The 12,706-nt window shown below is 44.2% G+C and overlaps 1 long non-coding RNA gene across 1 annotated transcript; it reads right to left on the bottom strand.

The window, feature by feature from the left end:
- Nucleotides 1–6,591: 6,591 nt before the first annotated feature.
- LOC140215927 (uncharacterized) lies at nucleotides 6,592–11,933 on the bottom strand. Its single transcript, XR_011892519.1, has 2 exons — nucleotides 11,569–11,933; nucleotides 6,592–8,103 (listed from the first exon to the last, which is right to left on the bottom strand). It is a non-coding gene; the product is annotated as an uncharacterized lncRNA (long non-coding RNA).
- Nucleotides 11,934–12,706: the final 773 nt, after the last annotated feature.

The raw sequence follows: 12,706 nt of genomic DNA on the forward strand, positions 1-12,706 counted from the left end.
TCGTTGTGCTGCGTGTAGTAGTCGTCATGTCGTTGTGGTCGTTGCAGTGTCGTCATTCCATGCTACAAGCTATGTGGAGCGAAGCGTTGTGCTTAAGATATGTACAATTTGGTAGTGCGCTCTTCACTGGAAAATGGGCGTTAAGCAAGCACATAATTCATTGTAAATATCAATAAAAGCTTCCCACAGCGCGTGGTACCCATATTTTAATGCGATTGACATTGTTTGGATACTTCGCGAACTTTCTGGTTTGTTTTTGTGTTTTAATCATTTTCTCGCCTACTTGGGTCATGGGGAAGTCTATGGTCAAATTGTTAGTGCATCGGGCGTCTGTACTGAACCGCGTTAGAAACCAAGCGTTCGACCAACATGGATTAACGACTATGTGGCACTGAGTTTCCGCCGCTCTTCAATGAACCCTTCTATGCCAAGTTGAGTCACTGGATTTGCGCCACTCTTCAATGAAACTCTGGGGCTTAACATGAGTCCAGGGCGTGCGCTGCTCTTCAATGACAAAAAAAAAAGATCTTTTAGAATGTCTTCGCAGCAGGGCAAAATCAAAGCCGAACCGCATATACCCATACTCTTGCCTGAATATATAATTAGACATGCCCGGACTTCGCGGCGCGTCACTAGATGACGCAACGTGTCCAAAGCAATGCGAAAAATAGGAGCCTAGCCGCATTACAACAAGCACTACAACTGCTAGTTCCTCAAATATCACATTCACGTCCATAGCAACGTCGCATGCAGTTACCACAGTTGCCTGAAAATGTGTTTCTTGCCTTTTATCTATGCAGGAGAGCCAATACTCACGCCATACGTTCAGAATTGCGTCAGATCGCGCAATTGCGTTAGCACAAACGATGTGCGTGTCTCCGCCATGAATACGAAATATTCTGCTCCGCCAACAAATCATCAAATTTTCTGCACTCGCGTATCTTGTGAATATCTTAGCGTTAGGCATGGCTTTCATTGTTTGGAAAGAATTTCTCAGCATGAATGTCAGGTCACAAAGCAAGGTGGAATCGCAGCGACATTTAACCTCTGTCTGCGATCCACTGGGAGTTTACAAACGACCACAGCCTGTGGGAAGATTCATCTAAGTGCAGATCTCAGACTTATTCCAAGCTCTAAATATAGTGATATTTAAGTTATTTCCACTAAAGACGAATAAGAACAATAAATTTGTTTTCTAGAAGTTACGCAATATCTGTTATGTTTCACAGTCCAGTTATAAATCTGCAACTAAGCGACGTTTTCTGCCATACAAAATAACTTGTGTATACTGCCCCTGATTTAAAGCTATAAAAGAAGCGTCCCATGGCGCTTTAGACCTACTAAACGACAGAGCATTCGCAGAAAAATAATAATGCAGGGACCATGCCTCAACCGTCACCCGCATTCCTGGCCACAAAAGCACCGCTGCACCTTTTGAAGACGACTAAGCTCTGCGACCGACTTTGATTGCGCGGTGATTGTTGTTATGCGAGCGGGTGCCAATCAGTGCCTTCTTCCTTGCCTTTTTCCTTCCCGCTCGCTTCCCTCTCCCCTAGTGTAGGGTAGCAAATCAGGTGCAATCTGGTTGACTCCTCTATTTCTTCTTTGTTTTTTTCTTTAGAGCAGCACCTTCTGTGTCACTGTCCATGCTTTAACTCTCAAAGACATACTCTACAAGGTTGAGCCAGCCTGCTATATAATAGATCGCTGTCGGAGGAAAACATGCTGACAGAATGGCCTTTGCATCCTTGCACGCAAAAGGCCACAAAAGCCCTTCTGCACTTATAAAGGTCTACTGGACTGTACGAACACTTGCGACAACGGACATTCCTCTGCGACTGACTCTGCGAATAACTGATCTATCATTCTTGTTCTCTTTTCTTCTTATCTATTCTTCCCCTTGGCCCCTTCCCCAAGTGTAAGGTAGCCAAGTGGTTACATCCTTGGTTTACCTCCCTACGTTTTCCTCTTCGTTTCTCTCTCTGTCGCTTTGCGTTCCTGCTCCTTAATTGAGGGCTGTGCTTAGGAGTTTTATACGTCCTCATTTAAGTTAAGTTCTTGGTATTCAAACCGTAAATCTTTTGTATGTTGGCATGCATACGAATATCGACATTACGTCACTCGGTCATGTCAGCTGACATGTTGCTGGTGAAACATTGGCGGATCACTTTTCAAATAAACAAGCAATAAATAAATGTAGAAGTTACTAGCGTAAGATCAGTAACTAAGAGTCACTTACGTCGCTAGGTTGTTAGATAAATGTGTAGATAGCAACGATTACATTAGTTTGTGTAACTAAGTCTGCAAGCTAGTTTCATAAGCGAGACTTTGCAATATATAGTAACACACTATCAACTGCTTCTATGCAGCTTAATTTTTATAACTTGACTGACTACGAGTGATTAGATGAAGCATGACACATTGAACCTTACATACATCATTAGAGAAACAAGTAGCAGAACATGTACAAATGATTCTAGGGCTGGTAGTGTAGCAGCAGGTGGAGCTATAGCATGGCATGCTTAGGCGGCAAATGTTTCACCTGAGCATCTTATACATTTTTAGGAAGGGTGTGTCACCAGACTTTGCCCAATGCCGTGTCTCGAAGAAAGGTAACAGTCATAGCACTCTCGTCCTGATTGCTACGTGCTCTTCAGGGAATCATACATTTTCATAGCTCACGCTTGTAAAACCTTTATTTTGGAGGCTGTGAAGCAACCTCTTCATCTCCACGTCAAACTGCGCGCACGACCAGTGTACGTATCGCTTACTGGATCTGATAACCATCACATGTAAGAGAATAATAGAAGTAGGGAACGCGTACGCCTTTCGCAAAAATACAGAATGCTCTGCACTGTATTTGAAATTAAAATATTAAATTACGGGGTTTTACGTGCCAAAACTACGATCTGATTATGACGCACGCCGTAGTGGGAGACTCCGCAAATTTGGACCACCTGGGGGTCTTTAACGTGAACTTAAATTTAAGTACCACGGGTGTTTTCGCATTTCGCCACCATCGAAATGCGGCCGCCGTGGGCGGGTTCTTGCACTGTTTTTGTGGAACCCATTGTGTAAAAGCATACATTCAGAAAGCAATCATTATAACATAAACGCAACATCGTAACCATAACACCCCTTTATTCCTGTCGAGATGTAATACCCGATCACCTGTCAGACTGGTAGATGTGTTTACTAACCGGAAATGAATATCGATTGAAGTTGTAACATACTACGCCGCACTTAGTGTATGTTTAGTAGCAGATAGGAAGGCATTAGGGAGTAAATAAGCTACTACTTTATACAATTTTCCGAAGCGCAGTTCTATGCGCACAGCGTCTGCTTCTGCACCCATGCTAGTATTAATAAACACGCACGCTTGAAGGGACGTCGCAAAGCTAGAGTTAGAGCCGAAATTACAACGCCAAATTGAACGAACTTAGGGATACAATACTTGTTATTCGCGGGTTCTATAAAGTTATCACGGGGGTCGAAGCTGTCTCCTCACGAAATAGAAGGCTCAATTAGAAGTGGTGCTAATTGCATTGCCTAGATAGATGGCGTATTATTTTAGCCTACAAACGAGCAACCACGGCATTACATTAGGCAACCACATAGCATCTTACAAACGGAGAAATGAAGCTTGGCGCACTGACAAACAAGGAAGGCTTGCGGCAGTACCTAACGTATTGTCTTTTCTGCAATGTTCAGTGCGAGTATGGGGTAGTTTTTGGTTTGACATGTCACGTCCTTGGGAACGTCACGCTTATTATGCAATCCAGGCGGTGGCTCCTGTTTAAAGCCAGCAGGGGTTGCGTGCATATATACTGACCCCGCCGATCATTTTGACGACGGGCTTCCTCTATCATAATCATGACCGTCACGTACTGAGCGCGGAGTGTGTAGGAACCACGACATGACTGCACGCAGCCGCAAAGCCTAGAAAGCTGTGTATACATGGAACATAAGGAAGAGGAGCAAGTGGGTTCGCGGCGGTAATATGTAGGAAAGCCTTGCACCGTTACCCTCCTCTCCCGTTCTCCCTCTCCCACTTTCTTTCCTCTCCCTAGCTTCGCATAAATTGACGGGGTCTGCGCGTCGGCTGTAGGAATCCCCAACAAGGTGATTCGCTTCGATCTAGTCAATATGCAAATTGGCTCTAGGACCGCCAGAATATTTTTTTTTTTGGCGGTGTTATCATTATTAGTACGGTGTTTTTTGTGTGTGTGCGGTTAGGGCCACCCACACGGCTGGGTTCAGCTAGACATAATTGAGCTCGCTACTGCATGAGGCCACAAATCTTGCGACGCTCTCGCTTTATCCGCTTTTTTTTTTCGTTCTTTGGGGGCGCGGGGGAGGGGGGCGTGGTTCTGTCGGTTACATTTTCGCCGTGTACGGCCGGGTAGCCTAATTGATCTTAGTCAAATTATTGCTCTTTCCTCTTTCAGAACTCATCTCTGCGGTAAGCGTGCCTAGATGTGTAACTAATGTTCGAAGTGCCGCGTAACACGCGCAAGGCTGCAAATCACGTAGTATTCCTCAACCGCGAGACCATGTAGCCTAGGAATAAGCTTACCTTTCCGGATCATATTTCAAGACATACCTTTACGACACGTATGTATAGCAGTGGCGCACGCTGTATATATATATATATATATATATATATATATATATATATATATATATATATATATATATATATATATATATATATATATATGATGGCCACAGCAATGAAGATATTAGAAAGAAAAAGAACGTAACGGCAACGCAAATGACACGATTTTTCTAAGGGAGACAGAGTCCAAAGAAAACGGAAGTCAGAGAAGAGTGGAGAGTTGGGCGAGCTGGACCAGTTCGGTCATTATGGCGGTCAGGGCGTTAGGCCAAAACGAGGAACAAGATACCAACAAGGTCAAGAGGGCACGGCACTGTCTTTCAACTAAATTTTATTGGACAGTCTTAGGCTTATATACGGCGGAAAAGGGGCAGAAAAAGAAAAAGAAAGAAAGAAAGAAAAAGCTTTTAAAGCGTGGCAATCGTACTAAGAAGCACATGCGGGAAGAAAATCGGGAAGATCCTCACCCAGACACACCGTGAACGCTCCCCTCACTAGACAGCGCCAAATCTGAAAGTTCGTTGTCGCAAAGGTGCAAAGAAGGCATGCTCGCGCATGAGTGGCCAGAGCAGGCAATCTCCTCCACCTTTATTACAGTATTTATCTCACTCTCTGATCCGGACTTTGTGCGAGGTCCACGCTGTTTTCAAAGGCGGCAGTCATCTAGGCAGTCATGTGCATAATTGCGGCTATAGACCCACCTTTTAAAACAGCGTGGTTCTCGCAAGCATTTTGGAAATGCTTTTGCTAATACGGTGCGTAACAGACTTAGGTGTAGGTCGCCGGTGCTTTCTACCCGTGAGTTGACCTACGTAAGTTCGGCGTCAAGAATTGATCAACAGAATGTACGAGCACAAGATCAAGCTATGACTGTGAAAGATTAATCGCCGGCAAAATTTCATCACCTGCTGTGAGGCTAGCCCTATACTGTAAAGAATAAATGTGAAAACAAACAAACAAATGAAGAACAAAAAATTTATATTTCTACAAGAGAAAACATTTAAATTGTGGAAACAGCTATTATTTCTTTTCCAAAACTGACTTCTTTTGTTTATTGTGAAAGGCGTAACATTGCTTGATTTCAACTGAATTGCGCCCCATACGGCAAAATGAACAAATTGCCATCAATGGGAGCGAAATGAGACATGTGTGTCTCATTACTTGCCCTCAATTAACATTTGTGTGCAGCTTCACCAGCGATGTAGTGATCAGTGGTAGATCTATCTCCTACGCACGAACCAGTCGGTCTTATATTAAAAATTAGAAACAATTACAATCAGGACGAGTGATGCCACTCAGAGCATAGCTATCATGATCATCATCTTAATCATTATCATCAGCCTATGCTTTATGTCACTGCAGGACGAAAACCTCTTCCAGCGATCTCCAATTACTCCTGTGTCGCGAGAGCTGATTCCAACTTGCGCCTGTATATTTCCTAATTTCATCACCCCACCGAATTTTATGCCGTTCTTGCAGCGTTGCCCTTCCCTTGTCACCCGTTCTGTACCTCTAGTGGTTCACTGGTTATCTACTCTAGGCATTAGACGGCCTGCCGAATTCCATGTTCTTTCCTAATGTCAACTAAAAAATCGGTAATCCCCCTTTCCTCTCTGATCCACGCCGCTATCTTCCTGTCCAGAGCGTGGGCTATATACACTCGCAAAGTCGATACTTCGATCTATCACCTATTGCCGGCTTTCTTGAAGCCACATGTATATCCGGGGGGGAGTCACATCTCAGATGTTCCATTAAGCGTGCTTATCTGTACATGTATGATTTGTTACAACAGATTATACATTTGATTCCTTTGTGCTACATGAGTGCTGCAGTTATGAGGGGAGTAAAAGTAACGTCCTCAGCGAAAAAAGTAACCTAGCAGTTTTTCTGTAAAGTTACAGAAAAATATAAACAGATTATTTTATTGAAATCACAGAAAAACACAGCAACAGAAAACAAAACAGAACAGAAGATATCTGTGAGAAAAACTGCCATATTTGTATTTATTTAAAATACAGTGTAGAGTTTAGTGAAATCATCCCGACTCCAGTCAACTGAAGTGTCTTCCTCTTCCCTTGTTCCCACTCCTTAGACCTCAAGTTTCTTTTTTTTTTCTTTTTTACTGGCGGCTACCAAATCAGTAGGTTTTCTTTCCTACATTTTCCGCAGTCTTCTTTAGCGGACGAAATGCGATGGTTACTGACAGGTCACTTAGAGTAAGGAATTGTTGAAGATACAGGCACGAGAGGATGGAGGAGGAGGAGTAAAAGGAAGTAAGAAACGGTAGGGAGTTCAATCAGATGCACGTCCGGTTTGCTACCCTGAAAAGCGGAAGGGGTCTAAAGGATGAAAAGAAGGAAAGGCGAGGGACAGAAGAAGGTACTATCAGTGTGAATATGTACGATTGTCCATAACTTGGTGCCTATAATCGGTCACTGAGGCCAGTCAATTTTATGAACTGTAGCACTGCCCGCGCCGCTTTGTAAGCCTGTAACGCATGGGGCAATGGTCCGAAAATCCTAATCTTTGAAATGATCTGCTGTCTAATGGGTTTAACACCCTTCGAAGAACGTTGCGTTCCATCTCATAGAGATTACAAAAACAGAACACATGCTCGATAATCTCTTCACATTTACACGAGTCACAAATCGGCGTGTCGGACATTTCAATAAAGAATGAGCAGGCTTTCCTAAAAGCGACCCCTAATCAGAGGCGGCACCGTAAAGTTGCATCACGACGGGTGAAATTGGATAGAATCTGCAGCTTCAGTGTAGCATCCAGCTGGTGGAGGTGGCAGTTGGAGAAAATCGGGTTCCACAAAGTTCCAGTCTTGGTTTGAGCAAGCAAACGAATACCCCTTGCAGCGTCTGTCTTGATAAGGGTGTAGGAAGAGTCAGGGCTTCTTTATGTGCTGACTGGGCGGCATCGTCAGGAAGGTCATTTTCGACGATGCCGCAGTGCACCGGAAGCTATTGGAAGATGATGTCACGCCCATTTGTGAGGCCTTGATGGAGAACCTCTCTGGTCTCAAACACCAGTTGTTCATGGGTCTTGCGTCATAAGGCTGGCTGAATACTCTGCAGGGCTGCCTTAGAGTCACAAAAAATGACCCACGTTCCAAGTTTTGCATGTGCGATGTAATTAACAGCGGCCTGTAGGGCGGCAAGTCCTGTTACCGTAGTGGTCGTTATGTGGGGCACGTTGAACTTAATTGACTCACTTGTAAGGCCGGGATGATAACAGCGCCTGTGGAGCTGGTGGCTCTGAGAGATCCATCGATGTTAACTTGCCTTCTTCGTTCATAAGCCTCGTTCAGAGCCACTGTTGAATGACGGGTCTTGTTATTCCCGGAACCGTGCGGCGAACTAGTGGCCGTCCCAGGCCACACAGGGGTAAAAGTGGTCATGCTGCTCGTGTAAAGCCCGACGAAAAGTAGTCGTGATGCCGTGCAACATGCTTGGAAAGTGTGTCTTGAGGTCTTTGTGCTGGCAAGAGAGAGAGAGAGAGAGAGAAAATTTATTTGAAAGAAGGCAGTTTGGTCGGCCTGAGCTAGCTAGCTAGCGCGCTCTAGCACAGCAAACATCTGCAGGGCAGATTTAGCGGCCGGATTTTGGAGAGAACAGAGAATCACGTGAATCGACTCTACTAGGTGCTTCAGCATTTTCTGAAAGCAAATCAGTAATATAGTAACTGGTTACGCGACACAGATGTCCAATGTGTGCTCCAAGGTTGTTAATCGTTATATATGTTGGAACCAAGTAGTCTAGCAATCATCACTGTTGCATAAGTCGAGGCTCATCTTAGTCTAATACGTTTTTGTAGAGTCTGGCCTTGAAAATTTTCGACAGTACAAATATTTGTTTTACATGTGTTCACCAAAACGGGCAAGCTGTACCGTAAAAACTTCAGAAACGATGTTCTGTACAGCTGCAGCATGGACCTGACTTACGTGCCCTAGGTTTTTCCGCACAGGAACTTCATTATATGTACAATCGAAATTAGTCTCCGCTTAAGGTAGGTGCAGTGGGGGCTCCCTGAAAGGTCCCTGTCCATAATCACACATAACCAGCGGTGACACTTCTGGTATGTGATAGCCTGGTCACATTTTGCCCATATTTTTTCTTTTTAGAAAACACGATAAATTTTGGATGAACTCGGAAGCAATATTTTTGTAACTTGTTTGGGAAGTAATTACATTTTGTAATGCGGTCTTGTCTGGTTGCCCGGATGATCTCGTTTAGTTCTCGCAGCTTGCCCGGATGCTCTCATTTGAGAGCCCGGATGTTTGAATGCCCGGATTGGTTAGGGAAGTATGCGGAAGACAAGAAAAAGCCTGTTGTAGCTAAAATGACATTTTTGAAGACAAACGAAGCATTTTGTTTTCTGCACTAAAACTTAAAGGATCTAGCTCCTCTATCCGCAAAGATTTTTCACGAACTACTCGAGAAGCAAAGTGCATTTGAGTGCATTTGCTGAGGGAAAAGCCAAGCCTTTTAGCCTTTCTATTGACTGACTGCTCATTAAGGATGCAAATTATGTTTTGACAACACCGGTAAAGTTGTAGTCCTTTGTAGCAGATAGCTACAGACCACAGCGCGCACTCCGAACTATCGAAGGTCTGAGTCACCTACGACCGCGCCATCGTTATCACCATCATTCACAAATATTAGAAGCCTGCTACCCAAGCGCGACGATGTTGCCTCGTTTCTTGACAACTGCCATTCTGATATTGTTGTACTCACTGAAAGCGGCTACATCCCGAAATAACGGATAATGAAATTTTCTCGCGCGATAATTCTTTTAACTTGTATGACCGCGTTGGAAAAGAAGGCCGTGGCGTATTCTTGGGCGTGAAAAGAACAATTAGATCGTATGTTATTAAGACCAATTCGTGTATTGAGATCAAGGGTAGAATGCTTAATCCGTAACCACAAAATGTTAATTGGAGGCAGCTATCGCCCTCCAGGTTCGACTCAGTGCTTTCTCGTCAAACTGCGCGATAGCATTACAAAAGCAATTAACATCTGTCAGGCTGTTATCAATTATCTCCTTGGAGACTTCAATTTTTCACTTATATATTGGAATAAACTATCATCATCCTGTCGATCGTGAACTGAAATTATTTATTTAAATTTGGAATATAATTTGTTCCAAATAGTTACCCTACCCACCTGCGGCAATAACATCTTAGACTTAGGTCTTACTAGCGCCCCTGAAACATTTGGTGAAGTGACTTACTTATAAGGCTTTAGTGATCATAAGTTGCTTCAACTTGCTCGTAATGTCCCCTTGTAGTCTACAAGCGTCACTAAGAAAACTATCCGTCACTATAACAAAGGCGTCTACAACATAACAAAACCAGGAACTTGAGACGTTTCTTTCTCACACTTTATTACCTTTGTTTTCTGCTCGGTCAGTTAAAGAAAACTGGCTTTTTTTTTTCAAGGAAAAACTCTGCGTATTAGTAACACCGTCTGTTCCGCTAATCAAAATATCAGGTGATAAAACGAAACCATTGTTCGCCTAGTACCTTCGAAGGCTAAGGAATAAGAAGAAACGTTTATACATGAACGAATAGCACACTGGCTCGCCCACTGTTTGGGACAGATATAACCTGTGTTTAAAAGCTTACTGCTCAGCTGTAAGTGAGGCTTAAGATAAATACTATTCTCACGATCTCCCTCCCTTCTTAAGTCCAACCCCCAAAAGCTTTGTCAGGCAATATCACCTGACCACGGTTCGCATCATATTTCGTTAGATGGCGAAAATTAAGTTCCGTTTGCTGATAGTGAATGCGCCGCGGTCTTTAACACGTCCTTTTCATCCATATCCACAAATGAAGACCTTTCACTCATTCCTGAAGTCACTGATTTCGACTGCCAGTACATGGAACCCATCAATATTAATGAAGATTATATCGTATGTCTCTCTAATAACCTTAAAATATCTAGCTCTTCAGGCATCGATCACATTAACTCTAAAGTTTTAAAGAATACAAGTTCAATATATAACAAAACTTTGTACCATATTTGCGCCGGTCATTATCATAAGGCCAACTCCCATTTGGTTGGGACAGATGTTATCTGTCCCAACCAAAAGGGAGTCGGAAAATCGAGGAAGTGTTACCTGTGTACGAAAGCGGCAACGAAAATTCCCCTAAAATCTACCATTCAATTTTATTAACGAGCATATGCTGCAATATGCTTGAGCATATTATAGCCTCTCATATACATGAACACATTGAATTAAATATTTTTTTCTTTACTAAGCAGCACGGCTTCAGGAAAGGTTTATCATGCCAGAAACAGTTACTAGATTTCGCTACTGACGTGCATTCTCACATGCAACTTAACGATCAAACACATTGCATCTTTCTCGAATTTTCAAAGGCTTTCGACTGTAGCTGACTGCCATTTATTTTCCAAATTACCTGCTCTCAAATTAAACTGCTTAGTGTTGTCTTGAATCCGTAACTTCTTAACAAATCGTCAGCAATTTACCGTTGTGAACAATTTTATATCACTCCTCACCTACCAAACTTCCGGTGTACCACACGGAAGTGTATTAGGACCATTGCCTTTTCTAATTTACATCAGCGACCTGCCCTATAACATCATTATGATGTATGTATGTATAATGTATAATATACCGACCAATTACTAGCTTTGAGGCCACGTTATTCTTCAAGGCGACTTTAAGGACAAAGCCGTTGGTTTTGAAAACACACACAAACTTTTATAGGACTAAAAAGAGGCTACAAATAAATAGAAGAAAGTAGAAAACATAAAAGAAGCACTGAAAGAGACATCACGGCCGTAATAAACACACTTGGGGCTAGTATGAAGTTAACTAGTGCGCGAGTCCGGGCTTGCCACGACGGCAGTGACGCATAACAGTCTCGACGCGGAGACGCGGCGGCAAGTTGACGAAAAAAGTTGCGCCAGTCTCACCAAAGGTCGGGGTGTGGGATGGTTGACCGGCCAACCGGAGCGCGCCAGCTCGGGCTTGGAGAGGTAAGACAGGCGGCTTGGCGGCACGAGCAGACGGCGGCGGCGTTCTGGCCGGGCAGCTGGGCGTAGAACTGGGGCCCGTAGCCCGAGTGCTCTCGTCCTGCCCACGGGCACAGAAGCTCGCCGGCCTTGGGCAGCTGGCGGCACGCTCGGGTAGACTGGCGACGCACAGGAACGGGTTGGCAGTAGGGCCCGGTCAGGTGAAGTCCTGGTGGCTCGGGTCCGGAAACCGGAGTCCCGTCTTCAACGCCCGGTCCGGTGGCCGACCTTCTCCTGGCATCGCTTCCTGGAACTCTCCCGGCGTCTCCCGGCGTCTCCCCCCTTCTGCCAGCGCACCACGCTTTTTCTTCTGCTCTGGCCGATTGGTCGTTTTCCGATTGGCTGCTTTTCCTAATTGGTAGGCTTTTCTTCTTTTAGTTCCTTTTCTTGCACCGCGCGTTCACGTGCCGTTTTCCTCCTTCCAGCCCGGAATTCGCCTCGGCGCGCGCACTCCTTGTTGTCTGCGCCTGTCCGTCCCGATCACCGCACCATGTCGCGCACCACACATCACATATAATAATCATATGCGCTAATGCTTCAAAAACACTAGGATACATTCGTAGCAACCTACGTTAATCCCCGTCCAACATCCGCAAAATAGCCATCCTGACTTTCGTCCGTCCGCAGCTCGAATTCGCATCCCCCAAATTGTCTCATCATCATTAATATTTGATCTGCAAGTTAGAAGCCATTCAAAGCCGAGCCAGTCGATTCATTTCCCGCAGTTATACCAGGCAGTGAAGCATAACACAAATCAAAGTTGACCTTTCGCTTCGTTCGCTAACTAATCTTCGTGACGTGGCATTGCTGTCCTTGCTACATAAATATGTTCATTAAAGGAGATCATCTTTGTTACTGGAACGTGCAAATTGCATATCAGGACGGCTGAATAATGGGTCAAATTTCAATCGCACCTACGGAAACACGGATGCATTTAATCTGTCGGCTTTGCCCCAAGCCATCCGTTGTGGAATTCCCTTACTGGAAACATCTATGCATTTGTAGCCCTGTTTTGCAGCGATTACTTCTACTCATTTTT

This window comes from Dermacentor andersoni, chromosome 2, assembly GCF_023375885.2.
Source record: "Dermacentor andersoni chromosome 2, qqDerAnde1_hic_scaffold, whole genome shotgun sequence".
Taxonomy (NCBI): domain Eukaryota; kingdom Metazoa; phylum Arthropoda; class Arachnida; order Ixodida; family Ixodidae; genus Dermacentor; species Dermacentor andersoni.